At 26.3% G+C, this 25,277-nt stretch overlaps 2 pseudogenes; one reads left to right on the top strand and one right to left on the bottom strand.

Moving 5' to 3' along the window:
• Positions 1-3,529: 3,529 nt before the first annotated feature.
• On the bottom strand, positions 3,530-4,578 carry LOC123685851 (annotated as a pseudogene).
• A 6,630-nt stretch (positions 4,579-11,208) lies between these two features.
• Positions 11,209-12,876, top strand: LOC123686641 (annotated as a pseudogene).
• Positions 12,877-25,277: the final 12,401 nt, after the last annotated feature.

The following is a 25,277-nucleotide window of genomic DNA, read 5'->3' as shown; positions in this document are numbered from 1 at the left end:
AATTGTTACAATTTAAATTGTTTAGTATTGGATTTAGTGAGTAGGGTAGCACTAAATTTAAGGGTATAACTTGTAAATCCTTGGGGGAAAATTTTTTAATTTAGAGTTAAAAAGTTTAAGGTTTGGTTATTATCTAAGGGGACGTTTTTGACGGGAGGAAGTTACAAAGATTTGTTAACATAAAGTTTTCAAAATTACAGTCTTAATAATTTAATTTTTTAAATTTAATTTAATTATTATTATTTCTAAATTAAGTTAATTTTTTTTTGTTTAAAATAAATTTTAACTAAATGTAGTCTTTTTTGGGTTTTAGTTAATTAGATATTTGATTATGGTATTAGATATATATATTCATTCAAGATTTATATGAATATTGTTTTAAATTTAATAAATTAGTAGTGTATATTTTTAATTATTAAAAAAATTTAGAATTAGTGATAAGATTTAGTATTTGCAATTTTTGTGCCAGCAGCAGCGGTTATACAAAAAATATAATATATATTTATTAGCTTTAATTAATAGAATTGAAAATTAAAAAAGAAATTTTAAGTTTTAAGGTGAAATTTTAATTTATTATAATTTTTAATTATGTTTTTATGAGGTTAAGAAATTATTATAATAAACTAGGATTAGATACCCTATTATTAATTAAGTAAATTATAAAGTTAAGTGATTAATAGTTAAGTTCTTTGAAGCTAAATGATTTGGCGGTATTTTTACTTTTCAGAGGAACCTGTTCTATAAACGATAATCCACGATTAGAATAACTTTAATTAGAAACTTTTATATCGTCGTTGTTAAATATTTTTTTAGAAATTAATATTTAGATATTTTTTAAAAATTTAAATCAGATCAAGGTGAAGTTTATATTAAAGTAGAAATGGGTTACATTAAATTATATTTATGGATTTATATATTTTAAAAGTTTTATGAAATGGGATTTGATTGTAATTAAATATTTTTATTTTTAATGATTTAGTACTAAAATATGCACATATTGCCCGTCGCTTTCATCTAATATGGAATAAGTCGTAACATAGTAGATTTACTGAAAAGTGATTCTAGAATGTCAGTTTAGAGCTTGAATAAGCATCTTATTTACATTAAGAAGATAATTAATAATTTAAATTGAATTTTAAAATTTATTTGATTAATATATATATATATATATATATATATATATATATATATATATATATATAATTTTATTAAAGAATTAGTATTTTTATTAGATTAAGAAAAATTTTATTTTATGATAGATTAATAATACTGAAAAGGAAAATTATATAAATTTATAAAAGAAACAATATTGTGTACCTTGTGTATCAGGGTTTATTAAAAATTTAATATTTATATATTTATCTCGAATTTAAAAGAGCTATATAGTTATAAATATTATTGTTTAATAAATATTTATAATAATTATATAGTAGTGAAACGTTATTCGTTTTTAAATATATCTAGTTTTTTAAGAAAAGAATTTAATTCATTATAAAAATTATAAAAATTTAATTTTTAATTTTTTGAATTTTTATTTTAATAGTTTTAGGGATAAGCTTAAAATTAAATTATTATAATTAAATATTATAAATTAATAATTTATAGAATTAGAAATTTTTACTATTTGAAGTTTGTTAGAATTTGTTATTTAATTAAAAATATTTATATATTAATTTAATTTTTTTATTAAAGTAAATTTAATAATAAAAATTATATTGAAATAATGATAAAATTAGTATTAATTATTTTGTGAAAATATAAGTAATTACGAAAGGTATAATTAAGTAATTAGGCAAAAATATCTTTCACCAATAAAAACATCTCTTTTTGATTATAATTTAAAGTAGGACCTGCCCACTGAATAAAATTTGAAGGGCCGCAGTATTTTGACTGTGCAAAGGTAGCATAATCATTAGTTTTTTAATTGAAAGCTTGTATGAATGGTTTGATGAGAAGATAACTTTCTAAATTTTATTATTTAAAAATTTTATTTTTAAGTTAAAAAGCGTAAATTTTTTTAAAAGACAAGAAGACCCTATAGAGTTTAATTTATAAAAGATTTTTAATTTAAAAAATTATAAAATTTAAAATTTTTATTAAATTTGATTGGGGTGATAAAAAAATTAGATTAACTTTTTTAACTTTAACTATTAATTTATGAAAAATTGATCCATTTTTATGATTAAAAGAATAAATTACCTTAGGGATAACAGCGTTATTTTTTTTAGAGTTCAAATCGAAAGAAAAGATTGCGACCTCGATGTTGGATTAAAGTTAAATTTAGGTGTAGAAGCTTAAATATTTGGTCTGTTCGACCATTTAAACTTTACATGATCTGAGTTTAAACCGGTGTAAGCCAGGTTGGTTTTTATCTTTAATAATTTAATAAATTTTAGTACGAAAGGACCAAGTTTATGATTTAAAATTTTATAAATGAATAGAATTATTATTTTGGCAGATTAGTGCGTTAGATTTAGAATCTTTATAAGTATTTCATACAAATAATAATTGATATAATTTTAATTTTGATAATTTTTATTTTAATAATTATTTGTATTTTAGTTAGAGTAGCTTTTTTAACTTTATTAGAACGGAAGTTATTAGGGTATATTCAAATTCGAAAAGGTCCTAATAAAGTAGGTTATTTAGGAATTTTACAACCTTTTAGTGATGCAATTAAATTATTTAGAAAAGAAATAATTTTTCCTTATATGGCGAATATTTTAATTCATATTATATCACCAGTTTTTAATTTAATTTTAGCATTATTATTATGAATTAGAATACCTTTTTATTGTTATTTATTTAAGTTTAATTTTTCTGTATTGTTTTTTTTTGTAATTTCTAGTTTTAGTGTGTATACAATTATATTATCGGGTTGATCTTCAAATTCGATTTATTCTTTATTAGGAAGGCTTCGTTCAGTTGCTCAAGTAATTTCTTATGAAGTAAGAATATTTTAAATTTTATTATCATTTTTAGTGTTGATTATATCTTTGAATTTAATAGATTTTATTTTTTATCAAAAATATGTTTGATTTGTTATATTTAATTTTCCTCTTAGAATAATATGATTTATCTCAAGATTAGCTGAAACTAATCGAACTCCTTTTGATTTTTCTGAGGGTGAATCAGAGTTAGTTTCAGGGTTTAATGTTGAATATAGAAGTTTTGGATTTGCTTTTATTTTTATGGCTGAATATTCCAATATTATTTTTATAAGAATATTAAGAAGGTTGATTTTTATAGGAGGAGATTTTTATTCTATTATATTTTTTTTTAAATTATTATTTTTTTCTTTTATATGAATTTGGGTTCGAGGGACTTTACCTCGTTATCGATATGATAAATTAATATATTTATCTTGAAAGGTTTTTTTGCCTGTTTCTTTAAATATACTTATACTAAATTTTAGATTAAGATTATTATTTATGGTATTAATTATATAGTTAATTAAATTTTGTATAAATCAATAGAAATTTAAATTCTTTCTTATATTTTCAAAATATATGCTTTTCAAGCTCATTGATTAATTAAATATTCATCAGTCTCAAATTTTATAAATAATTGAGTTTAATATAAAGTATACGAAATAGATTAAGGTAAAAATTTGTCCTATTAAAATAAAAGGATCTTCAACTGGTTTAGCTCCGATTCATGTTAAAATTATAACTGTAACGATAAAATTTCAAAATATAATTTTATTAATATAATAAAAGCTGTTTCTTTTCATTATTTTGAAATTAATAAAAGGTATAAAATAAAGAATTGCAATTGATATTACTAAAGCAATTACACCCCCAAGTTTATTGGGAATAGAACGAAGAATTGCATAAGCAAATAAAAAATATCATTCTGGTTGAATATGAGGAGGGGTGGAAAGAGGATTAGCTGGAATAAAATTATCAGGATCTCTTAATATATAAGGATATAGAATAATAATATTTAAAATAAAAAATATTATAATGAGAAAACCTAAAATATCTTTAAAGGAGAAATATGGATGAAAACTAAATTATCTAAATTAGAATTAGATCCTAAAGGATTACTAGAGCCAGAGTTATGTAAAAATATTGAATGAATTATAATTAAAGCTGAAATAATAAAAGGTAAGATAAAATGAAATGAATAAAATCGGTTTAGTGTAGCATTGTCAACAGCAAAACCTCCTCATAGTCAAATAACGATAGAATTTCCTAGGTAAGGGATTGCAGAAACTAAATTAGTAATTACAGTTGCTCCTCAAAAAGATATTTGCCCTCAGGGAAGAACATAACCTAAAAAGGCTGTAGCTATAGATATAAACAAAATAGTAGTTTCTGTCATTCAAGTTTCTGTAAGTTTGTAAGAACCAAAATATAAGCCTCGCCTAATATGTAAGTATAAACATATAAAAAATAAAGAGGCCCCATTTGCATGAATAGTTCGTATTAATCATCCTATATTTACGTCTCGACAAATATGAGTTACTCTATTAAAAGCTAAATCTACGTTAGCACAATAATGTATAGATAAAAATAATCCTGTAATAATTTGTATTATTAAACATAAGCCTAATAAATATCCAAAATTTCATAAATATGAAATATTTCTTGGTGTAGGTAGGTCGATTAAAGAATTGTTAATAATTTTCGTTAAAGAATTAATTTTTCGTATTGGTATTTTCATATTTAAATTGACGTAACGGTCCAAATTTTACTTTAGTAATTTTTACAACTGCAATTATTGAAATTAATAAATAAAAAATCAAAATTAAAAATATGTTAGAATTTGGGTAATTTAAAAATTTATTTAAATTTAAATAAAAATTTCTAATTAAATCTATTTTATGTAAAATTTCATTATTAATATTTTGATTTATTAAATATAGATTTATATTATTTATAAATATAGTAATTATGAATAAACTAATTATAATTAATAGAATATATTTATTAAATTTAAATTTTTCATTAGAGGCAGTTCTTGTTATATAAATAAATAAAATTAGTAAACCACCAATTATAATTAATATTAAAATATATGAAAATCAAAAGTTTGATCTTATTAATCCTATAATAATACAAGTTATAATAGTATAAGTTAAAATAAGTAGTCCTAAAAATAGTGGGTGGGTAAGGAAAATTGCTAAAAAAGTTAAAAATGTTAAAATCAAGATTTCAGAGGGTAGTTTAATAAAAAATATTAATTTTGGAGATTAAAGATATATTTGTTTTCCTCTGATATTTTAAAAGATTAAATCTTAAAGCTGGTTTACAAGACCAGTATTTTTATTAAATTATTAAAATATGGAAATAATTTTTTAAGTATGTTTATTTTTAGAATTTTAAATTTTTTTATTAATCGAAAACATTCATTAATAACATTGCTTAGATTAGAATTAGTAATTTTAACTTCATTTATAATAATATATTTTTATTTATCTCATTTTAGTTATGAATTTTATTTTGTAGTAGTTTTTTTAACTATAAGTGTTTGTGAAAGAGTTTTGGGATTATCTTTATTAGTGTCAATAATTCGTTCTTATGGAAATGATTATTTTAATTCATTAAATATTTTATGATAATAGTAATAATATTAGTATTTATGATTCCTTTATGTTTTTTAAATAAATTTTGATTAATTAAGAATTATTTAATTTTAATAAGAATTTGATTCTTTTCAAAAATTTCTTTTTATTTTTCAGTTCATTAAATTTTTTTATAGGTATAGATTTTTTATCATATTTTTTGTTATTATTAAGGTTTTGAATTTTTTTTTAATATTTATAGCTAGAGAAAAACTTTTTAATTTAAAAGATTTTAGTGAGTTATTTAGTATTTTATTCTTATTATTATTGCTTTTTTTATTATTAACTTTTACTTCTATAAATATATTTTTATTTTACATATTTTTTGAGGCTAGGTTAATTCCAATTTTGATTTTAAGTTTAGGTTGAGGATATCAGCCTGAACGTATTCAAGCTGGTATATATATATTTTTTTATACAATTATAGCTTCTTTACCAATAATATTATTTATTTTTATTTATTATTCAAAGTTTAAAACATTAGATTTGACTTATATTAATGTAAATTTATTTAGTTTTATTTTATATTTTATAATAATAATAGTATTTTTAGTTAAAATACCGATATTTTTATTTCATTTATGATTGCCTAAAGCACATGTAGAAGCTTCAGTTGCTGTGTCTATAATATTAGCAGGAGTGATATTAAAGTTAGGAAGATACGGGCTTATTCGGTTTTTAATTATATTTATATATTTAGGAGTTAAGGTTAATTTTTTTTTAATTAATTTATCTTTAATAGGAGGGATTTTAGTTTCTTTAAGTTGTTTACGTCAAAGAGATATAAAATCTTTAATTGCTTATTCTTCAGTTGTTCATATAGGACTTTTATTGTCAGGTTTATTAACATTTAATTCTTGAGGAATTACTGGATCTTTAATAATAATATTAGCTCATGGTTGTTGCTCTTCAGGATTATTTGTTTTAGTAAATATAAATTATGAACGTATTGTTAGTCGAAGCATTTTTATTAATAAAGGTTTAATTAATATTGTACCTTTTTTATCTTTATGGTGATTTTTGTTAGTAATTAGAAATATAGCTGCACCTCCTTCTTTAAATTTGTTAAGAGAAATCTTGTTAATTAATAGTTTAATTAATTATTCTCATATTTGTATATTTATATTAATAATTATAACTTTTTTGAGAGCTTCATATAGTTTGTATTTATATTCTTTTAGTCAACATGGAAAATTTTACAGAAGATTATATTTTTTTGAATTGATTTCTTATCGAGAATTAATTTTATTATTAATGCATTGGGTTCCTTTAAATTTAATTTTATTAAAAAGAGATTTATTTTTCTTATACTTAAATAGTTTATATAAAATATTGATTTGTGGAGTCAATGAAGTTACTTTAACTTTAAGTAATATCTTTTTGTGTAATTTTTTCTAGATTAATACTTAAGTTTTTTTTTTTTTTTTTAGTTTTAGATTATTTTTACTTAATACAGGAAAGGTTGCAACGATTTTGCACGCTTCATTCCATGTTACGCTACTGGAATTTTTGAAGACGCGGTAATTTGTCAATTAATCGTTTCATATCGTGTACTTTCGGTCGGAAAGCAGATGCGCGTTTCTGGAGAGAATTTTCTGAAGGATTTTCAATGATGATTGAGACTCCAGCAAGAATAAGTACTTTAGATTTCAGTCATTATTAATTTAATTTGAGACTCGGAATCTTATTTATCGGCGAGAATTGTGTCGGGATTCTCGGTAAGTGTTAACATGAATATTAGTATTCAACAAGTAATAATCTCACCAGAATGAATCAATTTAATTTGAAACAGTAGTTTTTTTTTAGAGTCATCCATCTTGTCGAAACGTATTTCAGGTTTGGTAGAATTCTTTTTGTGTCAAATAATGTCAGCAAAACTCCTTCTCAGGTTTATTTGATAATAAATGTAATGATTTCTTTGTAATTTCTTGGTTAGAAATCCGAGAAGGAGTTGTAAATTCAGTTAACATATTCTGATATCATTTTTGTTCATTTTCTCAAAGCACCTCCCGTGGGATTAGAACGAAAAAAACCTCCCGTGGGATTAGAACGAAGAAAACCTCCCGTGGGATTAGAACAGGAACCTTTCTTGGGATTGAAAAATATCAAGAACTACTTCCCTGAGATACAGAATTTGGGATAGTACGTATGTTGGACCACTTTGCTCTCTGAATCTGAAAGAATTCCTGCGAAATACCTGGCATTATCACACCAACTTCGTTGAATGAGGACTGGAGTACTATAGCTTCCTGATAAGAATTGGTGTTCAGAAGGCTGAAGATAGTTTACAGAAGAGGTTCCATCCTAGTAGCAGAGTGGCTCATTTAAAATCGTTCTAAGTTAAGTTTCTATTTTATTATTTGTTTGGAGTGAAAAGGATCGATCATTGTATATTTTAATTTTATTAAATTTGTAAAAACCTGGGTAGGAGTTTTGTTGCCAAATAAGCCAAACCACCCCTAGAAATTAGTCCTTAGAGTCTCATGGGCAATTGTAACGTTACACATTTTGGCGCAACAACGTGAGGCCGAAAATTTTGGCAACTACTCCTATCATTTCGACCTTTTCAGTTCTAAAGTGAAAATTTATCTTTGTTTAACTTTTTCTCTTTCTTTTGTCTCGTCTTTGATATTTTTCGTTGGTATCAGATTGACCACACGTGTCGTGATTTATTTTTGCGTAGCTGTATATTTACATATAATTGTTTTTCTTGTTTATTTTATCTGATAAAATGAATAATCCAGATTTCTTGAACGGGACTGACCTTGGCAGTTCCCACGTCAAATACATAAAACTAGAACTGACCCGTGGTTATGTTTCTACCGATTTTGACAAAACTGATGACAATGATGAATAATTCCTTTTTTGCCTTTAACCTTTACTTCCTAAATTTGCTCCAGATACACAGATTATATGTTTTTCTTTATTTTTGACAATTATTATCGTTTATCTTTGTAGCATAGCTACTATTATCGTATCTTTGTAGCGTGGCTACTATTATCGTATCTTTGTAGCGAGGCTACTATTATCGCTTATCGTTGTACCACTATTAGTTTATGGTGGCTACTATTTATCTTATCGTTGTAGTGTGGATACTACTTATATTTACCTTTAAAGTTGTTGTTAATCTGACTGAAGTGTCTTTCAGATATGCAGAGCAAATTAATTTTGGCGTAACTGAGAGTATACTTTGGAGAATTTTATTGTTTTGGGTCTGTGACGATTCAGTTTTTTTTCTTATTTTCTGTGTACTGTTGCAATTTCCCGTTTCCTTGTTTTTCCTTCAATTTTCATTTATCTTATCGTTATCGTTGCAAGTTATATACTTGCTTGCGCCCAACTTAACGTTGCTGTGAACTTTCAGTTATATCACTTCAATGGAGAGGGAGGTAGGGAAGTGAATCCTTGAGCTCAGTTGATTCATATACACGTCAGCACAGAACATCTTTGTACACATTATTTGACTATTTTGAGCCATTTATGGCTGATTTTTCACAGACGGCGTTAATTATCTTTTACCTACTTTGTCGAATGTTATCGCATTTTTTCGTGGTCGATAAATATCGATTTTACCTTACCTTTTCATTATCGGATTTGACGTTATATTTGCTGATTTTGGATTTACCTCAATTTAGTTTCATTACCGGATTTGACGTTATATTTGCTAATTTTGGATTTACCTCAATTTAGTTTCATTATCGGATTTGACATCGTTCTATGCAAGAAACATAGAATGATGGAGTCATTTTTGAAAATTTTGGACTCAAACTAAAAATCTTCCATGCCCCTCCTTTCTGGTCCACCTTCGTCTCGGGTGCCAGGAAGATTTTTCTTGTTTAAGTGCGACGGCACCTTTTAAATTCATTCACTTTTGTTTAGTTGAGACGGTTCTTTTTTGATTTTCATTTATATAACTGCAGCACTGTTTACTTTCTAGTAGCAGTGGCTGAAATTTATATTGAGATTTTTGACGATAGGTCGTTTGGGCATGACTTTCCAGAATCGGTAGGATGATGGTATTTCACATCGGTGTGAAGTATCCTCATCCCTCTTTCGTTTTTTAGAGAGAGGCCTTCAGCAACCGACTTCTGTTTCACTTTTTCACGCAACTATGAGTAATTTGAATATTTAGATTGTAAAGAAGTTCTCATTGAGCTCCTTTACACTCATCTCTCTTTCGTTTTTTAGAGAGAAGCCTTAGGCAACTGAAGTCTGTTTCACTTTTTCCCTCTTTTCCTTTTTTCTTAGTGCTCAGGTCGTTTCTAAATTTGGTTGACTATTTGTTCTATATATATTTATTTTTTTTTACTTGCCTTCAGCAATTGGTCATAATATTTGGCATTTCATATTTCAAATTAGTTACATTCGATAGGTTTTGGGTAAGACATGGTACGTTTGCGGAATTCTCCCTTGTAAAATATCACACTAATTATAACTTTTATCATTTGCTCCAGTTGACAAGTCGGAGTATGTTTTCTTTTGACGTGCTGTGCTTGATCTGATGCCATCGAGTATTTTTGTTTTTGAGATATTCATACATAAAGAAAAAAAAAAATTTTTTTTTTTTTCTTTTTCCTGGTGAGAGGTGTGTGCAACGATTTTGCACGCTTCATTCCATGTTACGCTACTGGAATTTTTGAAGACGCGGTAATTTGTCAATTAATCGTTTCATATCGTGTACTTTCGGTCGGAAAGCAGATGCGCGTTTCTGGAGAGAATTTTCTGAAGGATTTTCAATGATGATTGAGACTCCAGCAAGAATAAGTACTTTAGATTTCAGTCATTATTAATTTAATTTGAGACTCGGAATCTTATTTATCGGCGAGAATTGTGTCGGGATTCTCGGTAAGTGTTAACATGAATATTAGTATTCAACAAGTAATAATCTCACCAGAATGAATCAATTTAATTTGAAACAGTAGTTTTTTTTTAGAGTCATCCATCTTGTCGAAACGTATTTCAGGTTTGGTAGAATTCTTTTTGTGTCAAATAATGTCAGCAAAACTCCTTCTCAGGTTTATTTGATAATAAATGTAATGATTTCTTTGTAATTTCTTGGTTAGAAATCCGAGAAGGAGTTGTAAATTCAGTTAACATATTCTGATATCATTTTTGTTCATTTTCTCAAAGCACCTCCCGTGGGATTAGAACGAAGAAAACCTCCCGTGGGATTAGAACGAAGAAAACCTCCCGTGGGATTAGAACAGGAACCTTTCTTGGGATTGAAAAATATCAAGAACTACTTCCCTGAGATACAGAATTTGGGATAGTACGTATGTTGGACCACTTTGCTCTCTGAATCTGAAAGAATTCCTGCGAAATACCTGGCATTATCACACCAACTTCGTTGAATGAGGACTGGAGTACTATAGCTTCCTGATAAGAATTGGTGTTCAGAAGGCTGAAGATAGTTTACAGAAGAGGTTCCATCCTAGTAGCAGAGTGGCTCATTTAAAATCGTTCTAAGTTAAGTTTCTATTTTATTATTTGTTTGGAGTGAAAAGGATCGATCATTGTATATTTTAATTTTATTAAATTTGTAAAAACCTGGGTAGGAGTTTTGTTGCCAAATAAGCCAAACCACCCCTAGAAATTAGTCCTTAGAGTCTCATGGGCAATTGTAACGTTACAAGGTTTATTTTATTGAGTGAAGAATTTTTAGTTTAAATTCAATAGAAGTAGAAATATTAATTCTTTTAGATTGAATATCCTTATTATTTGTTTCTTTTGTTTTATTTATTTCTACAATAGTAATTTTTTATAGAAAATCTTATATATCTAAGGATTTATCTATTAATCGTTTTATCATATTAGTTTTTATATTTGTTCTTTTTATATTATTAATAATTTTAAGTCCAAATTTAATTTCAATTTTATTGGGTTGAGATGGGTTAGGATTAGTTTCTTATTGTTTAGTGATTTATTATCAAAATGTAAAATCTTATTCAGCTGGTATATTAACAGCTTTATCTAATCGAGTAGGAGACGCGATATTAATAATTTCTATTGCTTGGATAATAAATTTTGGAAGATGGAATTTTATATTATATATTGATTATTATTATAGAGATAAAAGAATAATAATTGTAGGTTTGTTAATTATTATTGCTGCTTTAACTAAAAGTGCACAAATTCCTTTTTCAGCTTGATTACCAGCAGCTATAGCTGCTCCTACTCCTGTTTCAGCATTAGTACATTCTTCAACTTTAGTAACAGCAGGGGTTTATTTATTAATTCGATTTCATTTATTATTGGAAAATTATTCTTTTGTGTTAATATTCATTGGATTGATAACAATATTAATTTCAGGTTTAGCGGCTAATTTTGAATATGATTTAAAAAAAATTATTGCTTTATCAACTTTAAGTCAGTTAGGTTTAATAGTTACTATTTTAAGATTAGGTTTATATGAATTACCTTTTTTTCATTTATTAATTCATGCTTTATTTAAAGCTTTATTATTTATATGTGCAGGTAATTTTATTCATTTAATAGGAGAATGTCAAGATATTCGTTTTTTAGGGGGTTTAGTTTATAAAACTCCTATAACTGTAATATATTTTAATGTAAGAAATCTATCATTATGTGGGATTCCTTTTTTTTCTGGATTTTACTCAAAAGATTTAATTATAGAGGTTTATTCTGTGTTAAGATTAAATATTTTAATTTATTTAATTATATTAATTTCTTTAACATTAACAGTTTCTTATACAGTGCGTTTATTAAATTATTTAATATTTACAGATTATTGTGGGTTTAGAATAAATAGAACTGAAGAATTAAGAGATGAAATAGTTTATAGAATAGGATTTATATTTATTATTGTATTATTTTCAGGAACGGTTCTTATATGATTTATATTTAAGGATATTAATTTAGTTGTATTACCTTTTTTTATGAAAATTTTAATTTTAATTATAGTAATAATTGGGGTAATTATAGGTTTTGAGATTTCTTTATTAAAATTAAATTATAATTTAATTTTTTCTAATTTAATAAAAATTTTAATTTTTTTAGTATTAATATGGAATTTGCCTTATATTTCAACTTTTGGAATAAATTATTTTTTTATTAATTTAGGAATACTAAATTATAAATTTTTAGATCAAGGTTGATCAGAGTTCTTAGGAAGCCAGGGTTTATTTAAATTTTTTAAAAAAATTTCTGTTTTATTTCAGTATATTTTTAAAAATAGTTTAAAGATTTATATAATAATATTTTCAATTTGGATTATTTTGTTATTGATTTATATATTCTACTTAAATAGCTTAATAGAGCGCAATATTGAAGATATTGAGGTAAATTAAAATATTTTTTAAGTATTTATAAGAATTAATCTTTTTTTATAATGAAAATATAATGTTTTAGATAAACTATATAAATAGAAATATTAACAAATTGCTATATATTAAGTAAGAAGCTTAAATTTTTATATTTCTTCAATTGGAGAGTTTCTCATTGGAATCATTAACAGTGACTTACCTCTAGTTTGGTTTCAATTAAATAAGGAATTTAAATTCAAATTTTTAGGTCGAAACTAAATGCAATATTTTGCTTCTTATTTAAGATAAACTGAAAAACAGTATTTTTTAAATGCAAATTAAATGTTAATTTAACTATTATCCTATAAAGATCAGTTTAAGGCTCCTTGTTTTCATTCATGGTATAAACCTAAAATTAAGATTGCCATGAATATAAAAAATATAATGCTAATAATTATAATATTAGAATATTTTATTCTATAAATAAAAGGGATAATAAGGGTAATTTCTACATCAAAAATTAAAAAGATTAAAGCGATTAAAAAAAAGTGAATTGAGAATGGTAGGCGTGCAGAATTTTTAGGGTCAAATCCGCATTCAAAGGGAGAACTTTTTTCTCGATCTTTAAATGTTTTTATTGAAATATAATTTGCAATAATTATTAAAATTATTATAATTCTAAAAATTATCAAAATTAAAGATGAAATTAAGAATATTAACTATACTTTTAAAAGATTTTTTGATTGGAAATCAAATGTAATATTTATACTATATAGATATCTACCTCATCAATAAATAGATATATATAGGAATAGTCATACTATGTCTACAAAATGTCAATATCATGCTGCTGCTTCGAATCCAAAATGGTGATTGTTTCTAAAATGATTAAAGTTTAATCGAGTTAAACATACTAAAAGAAAAATAGAACCAATAATTACATGTAAACCATGGAATCCTGTAGCTATAAAGAATGTTCTTCCATAAACTGAATCGGCTATAGAAAATGGGGCTTCTAAATATTCAATTCCTTGTAGTAAAGAAAAATATATTCCTAGTAAAACAGTAATAATTAATCTTTGAAATGTTTGATTAAAATTATTTTCTATTAATCTATGGTGGGCTCAAGTTACACTTAGGCCTGATCTTAATAGAATAATAGTGTTTAATAATGGGATTTCATTAGGATTAAAGGTATTAATTCCTTTTGGAGGTCAAGTTATTCCTAATTCGATAGAAGGAGATAATCTTATATGATAAAATCTTCAAAAAAAACTAATAAAGGAAAAAATCTCTGAGGTAATAAATAAAATTATTCCTCATCGTAAACCAAAAGATACTAAAAGAGTGTGGTTTCCTTGAAAGGTTCTTTCTCGAATTACATCTCGTCATCATTGAAATATAATTAGTAAAAGAATTAAATTTCTTAATATAAATAAAGTTGAGTTAAAAAGATGGAATCATTTAATTATTCCTATTATAGCAGTTATAGCTCTAAAAGCGCCTAAAATTGGTCAAGGACTATAATCTACTAAATGAAATGAGTGATTTTTTATCATAATTATTTCCTCTAGAATAAAGAGTTCTAAGGATAGCAAAAACATAAGATTGAATCAAAGCTACTGCTGATTCTAATAAAATTAGTATAAATTGAATTATAATAATTAATAAAATAAGCAAATTTACTATAGGACCAGTATTTCCTGAAAGAGTTAATAAAAGGTGTCCTGCAATTATATTAGCTGATAAACGAATAGCGAGAGTTCCAGGACGAATAATATTTCTAATTATAATAATAATAATAATAATAATAATAATGTTTATTTGAGAACGCTCTGTTACAAATAAACTTAATCACAGAGATAGATAATCTATCTGTGCGTGATACAACATTAAACCAAAAAATATTTCTTGCAACTTTCCAATAAAAGAAAAAAAAATATTTATATTTAAATATCTCAAATTAATTATATGGAATTCCTGTCCGATCCAAAGGCATTTGCTCGATTGGGGCTCAGCTGCGCCATCTCATATATTATCAAAGTCATGATCATCAATGACCAGCCAAATGAAAATTTCCATGCATTTCCAGGGATATCACGCTTGATTAACTAAATCCCTGCAGAACAATCTTTTTTTTTCGTAAATCCAAATTTTTGTTTGCTTTATAAATTTCTTGTGGTGGCAGTTTTTCTTAAGGTTTGCTGGCAATACATCATAAATTCTGGGCGCAAGATATGAATAATTTCTTTGTCCGATTCTTTTGAGTGCTCTAGGCCTATGATGTTTCTCATAATTTCTTGTTCCATACTTACTCTGCTGTTGATGAATTTTAATCTTTTTTTTATGTATATTCTTCAGGATTTGTAGGACATAGAGTTGACGTAAATCCAATGCTTGTGAAACAGTAAACAATTCTTCACTTCCGAATCTGAGTGGCTTTCTATAAATTATCTTGAGAATACATTTTTGGACCATTTCAAGTTTCTTCATTACATTATCGTATGCTGCACCCCAACCCAAAATACCATATAAGAGTTGGGATTGGACAAGTGAGTAATATATGGTATTCAAGTATTTCGTGTCCAAATATCCTCTCAAATGTCGAAATTTACATATCATGCCCCTAATCTTTTTAACAACACAGTCAATGTGCAAATCCCATTTCAGATGTTGATCTATTATAACACCCAGATATTTTATGTTGTCTGTTCTTGGGATTATGTCACCATCTCCCACCTCAAGACACTCAAAATTCGGAAGACCTGGTGTGTAACTGGCAAATGGTATGAATTTCGTTTTTGCCAAATTCACTGTGAGTTTGTTAGCTCTGAACCAACGCTTAATTCTTGCGAAATCATTCTCCGCTTCTATCTTAACTTCCCCCCATGTATCGTGCTCATATGTTAATACAGTATCATCTGCGAAACTGATGATCTTCCCCTTTTTCGCCATAGATAGAAGACTATTCACATATATGACGAAGAGGACAGGGCCCAGCACCGTACCCTGTGGTACCCCATACTCCAATTCCTTCATTTCACTTCGACTGTTTTTAATCTCTACCAACTGCCTTCTACCTGTCAAGTAGTTTTCCATTAAGTCATATCCCCCGCCTCTGAAACCATAGTGATGTAATTTTGACAGCATTTTATCGTGGGATACAGTGTCAAATGCCTTGGCAAGGTCTATGAACACACACAAGGTTGATTTATTTAAATCCAAGCACCTGTATAGATTCGATATTAATTCTCCTATTGCGTCTTCTGCTGATTTACCCTCCACAAAACCAAACTGTTCAGATGAGACTATGTTGAATTTTTTCAGGAAGTTATTTATTCTATTTTTAATGATTTTTTCTATAATTTTTCCAATATTAGATATTAAAGTTATTGGTCTATAGTCTACCATACAGTCCCTTCTTCCCGACTTGAATATCGGTTTCACCACCCCTATTTTATATAGGTTCGGAAAATCCCCACTCTCGAAACAAAGGTTTGCGAGAGTAGCAATAGGAACTGAAATTTCCTCTTTAATTTTTTTCAAAATTTCACATCTTATTCCATCATAACCGGCAGCTTTATTACTCTTCAGTCCATCTATCATGTACACAACTTCTATTGGTGTTGTTGGAAAAAGAAAAAATGTTTCCTGCACATATTTATCATTATCCTTGAATTGCTCATTTTCTTCTATACGTTCTGCATATTCTCTTCCTACACCACTGAAGTATTCGTTAAATGCATCAGCAATTTCTTCCTTGTCAGTAATGAGTTCACCATTGCGACCTTTAATGCCTTCTATCCCCATTTCCATTTTCTGTTGTGAACATATGTTTGTTACGTGCTTCCAAAGATTCCTCGATTGAGATTTATTTTTCTCAATGAAATTTCTAGAATGATCTTTTTTTGCCCTTGATATAAGTGAATTTACCGAATTTCTAAACTGTATATAACTTTGCTTCAAGAGAGTATTATTAGGTTCTTTCAACATATCCTTATACATTTTGTTCTTTTTATTTATAGCCTTCAGAAGATTTGGTGTCACCCAATCCTTTTTTGCGAATTTTCTAGAGCTGAAACTAACCCGATTTGTATGATGATCCAAAAGTTTAGTAATAATTTCATTAAGAGATCCAGCAAATTCATCAACATTTGTGTTTTTGGCAATTTCGTCCCAGTTAATTTCACTTAAATCATTTTTCAGATTTTTATAATCTACGAAGCTTTTACAATTTATAGGATTTTTCCTCTGAACTGTTTGGATATCAGGACATATAAGAACAGGAAAGTGATCTGTCATCCCAGAGTGAACTGCAAATGCATGATGATCGCCTCGAACACCTGTTTCCTTCATGAAAAAATGGTCAAGACAAGTTTTGCTTGCGGGTCTTGTCACCGTGTTTATAAATGATTCATATCCATAGTAACTCATTATGTTTTTATACTCTTCTTCACAATCGCTGGTTCCTAGAATGTCTACATTCATATCACCTGTTATAATATGATAATTTTTTATTTTTACACCTTCCAGATATGAATTGTTTCAATACATACTATAAAAGGTATTAAAATAGTAGGAGTTCCTTGGGGCATTAGATGAGCAAATGAGTGATAAGTGTGGCTAATTCAACTATTTAATATAAATCTTAACCATAAAGGTAAAGCTAGGGATAGAGTAAAAATTATATGACTTGAGGCTGTAAAAATGTAAGGAAATAACCCTATTAAGTTATTAATTATAATGAAGTAAAACAATACAATAAATATTAAAGTGTTATTTTTTTTTGTAATGGTTTTGAATTCTTTATGTAGAGTAATTAATATATTTTGAATTAAAAAGTTAAATCGATTAGGAATTAGTCAGAATATAGAAGGAATAAATAAAAAACTAATAATTATTCTTAGTCAATTTAAAGGTAATATAAAATAAGATGAAGGATCAAAAGAAGAAAAAAGATTTATTATCATTTTCAAGAAAATTTTTTATTTAATAATTTAAAATTTTTTGAAGGAGATTTTTTATGAGAATAAAATATTTTAATGTTTAAAATAATAAATAAAAGTGTTATAAAAATATACAAGGAAAACCAATCTATAGGTATAGTTTGAGGAATTAAAAATTATTCTAAGAATTATTTTAGTTTGACAAACTAATGTTATAGGTTAACTAAATTTTTCATTAGAAGTAGTCGTTAATTACTATAAAGTGGTTTAAGAGACCAATACTTATCTTTCAGTCATCTAATGAAAAATTTTCTACCCATTTAATGAAATTTTGGGGAGAAATTCTTTCAATAGAAATAGGTATAAATCTATGGTTTGCTCCAAAAATTTCTGAACATTGGCCAAAAAAAATTCCAGTTCGATTTAAATTAAATCTAAGTTGATTTAATCGCCCTGGGGAGGCATCAACTTTTACTCCTGTTGAAGGAACTGTTCAAGAATGAATTACATCAGAAGATGAAGTTAGAATTCGAATATGAGAAAGATATGGTAAAATAGTTCGATTATCAACTTCTAGTAATCGAAAATTAAAACGTTGATTATTATTAATTAAATATGAATCAAATTCAAGATTTTTAAAATCTGTATATTCATAGGTTCAATATCATTGATGACCAATAGTTTTAATAGTAACTAAAGGGTTACGGATTTCATCAATTAAGTAAATTAATTTTAAAGAAGGAAAAGCAATAAAAATTAAAGTTAATGCTGGTATGATAGTTCAAATTGTTTCAATGTTGTGTCCTTCTAATATAAAACGATGGTTATAATTATTTAATGTTAGTCTCATTATGGTATATGTTACAATACAAGTGATTATTATTAAGATCAAAAGGGCGTGATCATGAAAAAATCTTAATTGTTCAAGTAAATACGAAGCTCTGTCTAAAAATATATATGATTTTCAAGTCGCTATTTCTAAAAAAAGGTAAATCTTTATAATTGGGGTTTAAATCCAATGCACTAATCTGCCATATTAGAATTTTTGAGCTAAGATTGGTACTTCTGAATAAGAATGTTCATTAGGAGGAGAAAGTTGGAGTCATTCAATTAAAGAGGGTACATTAGAATTAAACTTTCTTAAACGTATTGAATAAAATCTTTCTCAAATAATTAAGATTATAAAGATTATTCTAATAGAGGAAATTATAGATCCAATAGAAGAAATTTTATTTCATTTGTAATAAGCATCAGGATAATCAGAGTATCGTCGAGGTATCCCTCTTAGTCCTAAGAAGTGTTGAGGAAAAAATGTTAAGTTTACCCCAATAAATATAATTAAAAATTGGATTTGTAATAATTTATTGTTAAGATTGAATCCTGTAATTAAAGGGAATCAATGGATAAATCCTGCTATAATGGCAAATACAGCTCCTATAGATAAAACGTAATGAAAATGAGCTACAACATAATAGGTGTCATGTAAAATAATATCTATGGAAGAGTTAGCTAAAATTACTCCTGTTAATCCACCAATTGTAAATAAAAATAAAAATCCCAGGGTTCATAAAATTGAAGGTGTATAGTAAAATTGTATTCCATGTAAAGTTGCTAATCAAGAAAAAAATTTAATTCCAGTGGGTACTGCAATAATTATTGTAGCTGAAGTAAAATAAGCTCGAGTATCAACATCTGTTCCCACTGTAAATATGGGATGAGCTCATACTACAAATCCTAGAAGTCCAATAGCTAATATAGCATAAATTATTCCTAAAGAACCAAAGGCAATTTTTTTTCCTCTTTCTTGTGTAATAATATGGGAAATTATACCAAACCCTGGGAGAATTAAAATATAAACTTCAGGATGACCAAAAAATCAAAATAAATGTTGGTATAAAATTGGGTCTCCCCCACCGGTTGGATCAAAAAAAGAAGAATTTAAGTTTCGGTCAGTTAATAGTATAGTAATTGCTCCTGCAAGAACTGGAAGTGATAATAATAAAAGAATTGCTGTAATAAGAACAGATCATACAAATAAAGGAGTTTTATCAAGTATTATACCAAATGGACGTATATTTATAATAGTTGAAATGAAATTTACTGCACCTAAAATTGAGGAAATTCCTGCTAAATGTAAACTAAAAATCACTAAATCTACTGAAGGCCCATTATCTGTTAAATTAGAAGAAAGAGGAGGGTAAACAGTTCATCCTGTTCCTGCTCCTATTTCTACGACTGTTCTTAAAATTAAAAGAGTTAAAGCAGGGGGTAAAAGTCAAAATCTTATATTATTTAATCGTGGGAATGCTATATCAGGGGCTCCAATTATTAAAGGAACTAATCAATTTCCAAAACCTCCAATTATAATAGGTATTACTATAAACAAAATTATAATGAAAGCATGAGCTGTAACAATTATATTATAAATTTGGTCGTTTCCAATTAATCTTCCTCTAGTCCCTAATTCTAACCGAATTAAAATACTTAACGATGTTCCTACTATTCCTGCTCATATTCCAAATAAAAAGTATAATGTTCCAATATCTTTATGATTAGTAGAAAATAATCATTTATTCGATAAAGTGGCTGAATTAAAGCGTCAAATTGTAAATTTAATTATGAGTTTTCTCCTTTATTAAGCCTCATATTCAATTATGATTATAAATTGCAAATTTATAGGTGAATATTATTCTAAGGCTTATAATAATTCTATTTTTAACTTTGAAGGTTACTAGTTTATTTAACTCAAATCCTTAATAAATTCTAAAAATTACAGTAAAAATGATTAACCCGTAAATATTCACTCAATTTAAAAAAATTACATAGTAAGAGTTAATATAATTAAATTTTTTATTTTCATTTAATTTTATTATTAAAGATTGAAGTATTAAGCGTATATAAATATATATACAAATTAAAGTAATAAAAATTATCATAAAAGATAGAAAATAAAAGTGATTTTCAATTAAAGTTTTTAGAATTAGTCACTTAGGAAAAAATCCTAAAAAAGGGGGGATTCCTCCTAGAGAAAAGAAATTTAAAAAAAAATAGAATTTTAAAGTTTTATTGTAATTCATATTATTTATAAGATCTTTAATGTTAAAGATTTTATATTTATTAAAAATTAGGATTAAATTTAAAGAAATAAAAGTATAAATTAAAAAGTATAATATTCATAAGGATTGATTTAATATTATTATTCTTAATATTCAACCAATATGGTTGATGGAAGATAAGGCAAGAATTTTTTTTTAATCTGGTTTGGTTTCATGTTTTTACACTCCCTAAGGTTATACACATCAAAATAATCAAAATAAAGAATAGGTTTAATTTAAAATTATATATAATTAAAATTATTGGAGCAATTTTTTGTCAAGTTATTAATAATAATGCATTAGTTCATCTTAGTCCTTCTAGGACTTCTGGATATCAAAAGTGGAAAGGGGCTGCTCCTATTTTTATAAGGATAGCTCTGTTAAACAAAAATATAGAAGTAGGTATTAATTGCTCGATAGAATTGATTAAAATAAATGAATTTGAAAAAGAAAATAAAACTAGAATTGATGCAGAAACTTGGACTAAAAAATATTTCAAGGAGGATTCAGAAGAATACTTAAAATTATCTAAGTTTATAATAGGAATAAAAGCTAAGAGGTTTAATTCTAAACCAATCCAGATATTGATTCATGAATAAGCAGAAATAGAAATAAGAGTTCCTCTTATTATTAAAATTAAAAATATTAATTTTATAGTTTTAATTATAAAGAAAAGGGGTATACCTTTATAAATGGGGTATGAACCCATCAGCTTCTTTAGCTTATCTTTATATTTTAGTATAAGATGTACAAGAGTTCTTGAAACTTTAAGAAATAATTTAATTTTATTGAATATAATTACAAAAAAAATTATTAATTAAAAATTTAACTTATTAAGTTAAATTTTAAATTTAATATTTTAAACTTTAATAAAAACTATTAAATTTTCATTAATTTAAGTGTACAAAAATTAATTCACAAAGTAAAAAATCCTATAAAATAGGATTATTTATATAAATATATTCGATAAATTTGAATTGATTTTGGTCGTCCTACTTCAGGATCAATTTCAACATTCTAAACCAATCCTGAGGCTGAGTCCAACAATCAACACCAAACCCGATAAATTTGAATTGATTTTGGTCGTCCTACTTCAGGATCAATTCCAACATTCTAAACCAATCCTGAGGCTAAGTCCAACAATCAATACTAAATCCGATAAATTTGAATTGATTTTGGTCGTCCTACTTCAGGATCAATTTCAACATTCTAAACCAATCCTGAGGCTGAGTCCAACAATCAATACCAAACCCGATAAATTTGAATTGATTTTGGTCGTCCTACTTCAGGATCAATTTCAACATTCTAAACCAATCCTGAGGCTAAGTCCAACAATCAATACTAAATCCGATAAATTTGAATTGATTTTGGTCGTCCTACTTCAGGATCAATTTCAACATTCTAAACCAATCCTGAGGCTGAGTGCAACAATCAATACCAAACCCGATAAATTTGAATTGATTTTGGTCGTCCTACTTCAGGATCAATTCCAACATTCTAAACCAATCCTGAGGCTAAGTCCAACAATCAACACCAAATCCGATAAATTTGAATTGATTTTGGTCGTCCTACTTCAGGATCAATTCCAACATTCTAAACCAATCCTGAGGCTAAGTCCAACAATCAATACCAAACCCGATAAATTTGAATTGATTTTGGTCGTCCTACTTCAGGATCAATTCCAACATTCTAAACCAATCCTGAGGCTAAGTCCAACAATCAACACCAAACCCGATAAATTTGAATTGATTTTGGTCGTCCTACTTCAGGATCAATTCCAACATTCTAAACCAATCCTGAGGCTAAGTCCAACAATCAACACCAAACCCGATAAATTTGAATTGATTTTGGTCGTCCTACTTCAGGATCAATTCCAACATTCTAAACCAATCCTGAGGCTAAGTCCAACAATCAATACCAAATCCGATAAATTTGAATTGATTTTGGTCGTCCTACTTCAGGATCAATTTCAACATTCTAAACCAATCCTGAGGCTAAGTCCAACAATCAACACCAAACCCGATAAATTTGAATTGATTTTGGTGTCCTTCTTCAGGATCAATTCCAACATTCTAAACCAATCCTGAGGCTAAGTCCAACAATCAACACCAAATCCGATAAATTTGAATTGATTTTGGTCGTCCTACTTCAGGATCAATTCCAATATTCTAAACCAATCCTGAGGCTAAGTCCAACAATCAACACCAAATCCGATAAATTTGAATTGATTTTGGTCGTCCTACTTCAGGATCAATTCCAACATTCTAAACCAATCCTGAGGCTAAGTCCAACAATCAACACCAAACCCGATAAATTTGAATTGATTTTGGTCGTCCTACTTCAGGATCAATTCCAACAATCTAAACCAATCCTGAGGCTAAGTCCAACAATCAACACCAAATCCGATAAATTTGAATTGATTTTGATCGTCCTACTTCAGGATCAATTTCAACATTCTAAACCAATCCTGAGGCTAAGTCCAACAATCAACACCAAACCCGATAAATTTGAATTGATTTTGGTGTCCTTCTTCAGGATCAATTCCAACATTCTAAACCAATCCTGAGGCTAAGTCCAACAATCAATACCAAATCCGATAAATTTGAATTGATTTTGGTCGTCCTACTTCAGGATCAATTCCAACATTCTAAACCAATCCTGAGGCTAAGTCCAACAATCAACACCAAACCCGATAAATTTGAATTGATTTTGGTCGACCTACTTCAGGATCAATTTCAACATTCTAAACCAATCCTGAGGCTAAGTCCAACAATCAATACCAAACCCGATAAATTTGAATTGATTTTGGTCGTCCTACTTCAGGATCAATTCCAATATTCTAAACCAATCCTGAGGCTGAGTCCAACAATCAACGTTTAAGTTTATAAAATTATTAGTTTTTGATTTTGATTAACTAAGAAATTAACTTTTAAATTTTAAAAATTTTTAAATATTACCTTATTTATAAATTTGTATCAGAATTCTATTGGGGGGGATCAATAGAATTCAATTTACGAAAATTTGAATAAATGAATTTATATTTAAAAATCAAAAAATTTTGTAATTAAAAATTATTCTTTCAATTTTATTTTCACAGAAAAGGTTTAAATTTTCTATAAAATAAATTTTCTGTTAGACTAGAAGAAGAATTTTTTCTAAAAGTTGATTTTTCTAACAAAATAGTTTGGAAAAAGAAATTTTATGATAAATCCTTTTTTCACATAAAAAATAATCGATCCCTGTAAAATTTTGAAATCCGAATATTTTTCCCAAATTTCATCAAATTTCGTGAAATTTGGCATTTTTTTCAAAAATTTCGGGGATGGAACTAGGGGTGGGTTGCACATGTTTCATCTCATCAAAATGATCCTTTCTTCAGGCGCCCTAATAGGAATTTCCTCATACATTGGTTTTTATATCCAAGTGTTATAATTGTTTCTTAGACAATAATGTCAATTTTAAAGATCGAATTTTTTGAAAAATTTCAAAAAAAAAACAAAAAAATGCAAAATTTTACAATTTTTTGCATTTTTTGGGTCAAAATTTGGGCAAAAAAAAATGGCCTAAAATCGATACTTTATTAGCAGTATTAATTTGAATTTTGTCTTTTAATAGGGTTTTTCTCTTGGACCCTATGTTTTTTTAATTAGAGAATTTATTTATATATATCTATAATATTCAATAATTAATAATTACTTATTAATATATAATTATTTATATATAAGGGCGAAATATATCTTACATTGGATAGTACCATTAGTAATATTCTAGGTGCTAATTTTAATTAAATAGTTAAAATAAACATCTTTAAATATATAAAAACCGATTTAATATTGGTATCTTAAGGGATATATAATAGTACTCCCGAAAAAAAGAGAAAGAATATATAAAGTAAATCAGTATATAAAAACGACGGTGAATTTCGAGAATTTCTATATTAATAAATATTTTATATATTAATAATATTTATAATATATATATGAAGAGTATAAATTATTAATAATTAATTTAACATTAAAATATTAATATTTTATTTATATAAGAATTAAATTATAATTAATCTATAATTATTAATAATATATTAAAAATTATTAGTTATTAATAAAGTTAATTTTTAATGAAAAATTCAAAATTAATGAAAAAAAAAAAAAAACCTAAGTATTAATGAATTAAATTATCATTAAGAAATATTATTTCTAATGTATTATGGTATTTATCATGAAAATGAAGTTATTCTTATTTTAACTAAATCTATTAAAAATTACGTGAAAAATAGATTTAGAAAAATAAAAATAATAAAGATTTCATGAAAAAATTAAATTAAAATATCTAACAAAAAAATGTAATTTTTTAATATTTGGTTAAATTTGTCTATTTTTCATTTGTCTCGAATAATTTTTAATTT

Source organism: Harmonia axyridis, chromosome X (genome assembly GCF_914767665.1).
Source record: "Harmonia axyridis chromosome X, icHarAxyr1.1, whole genome shotgun sequence".
NCBI lineage: Eukaryota > Metazoa > Arthropoda > Insecta > Coleoptera > Coccinellidae > Harmonia > Harmonia axyridis.
Note: the sequence above shows the minus strand (reverse complement) of the source record. Positions and strands in the feature narration are given on the sequence as shown.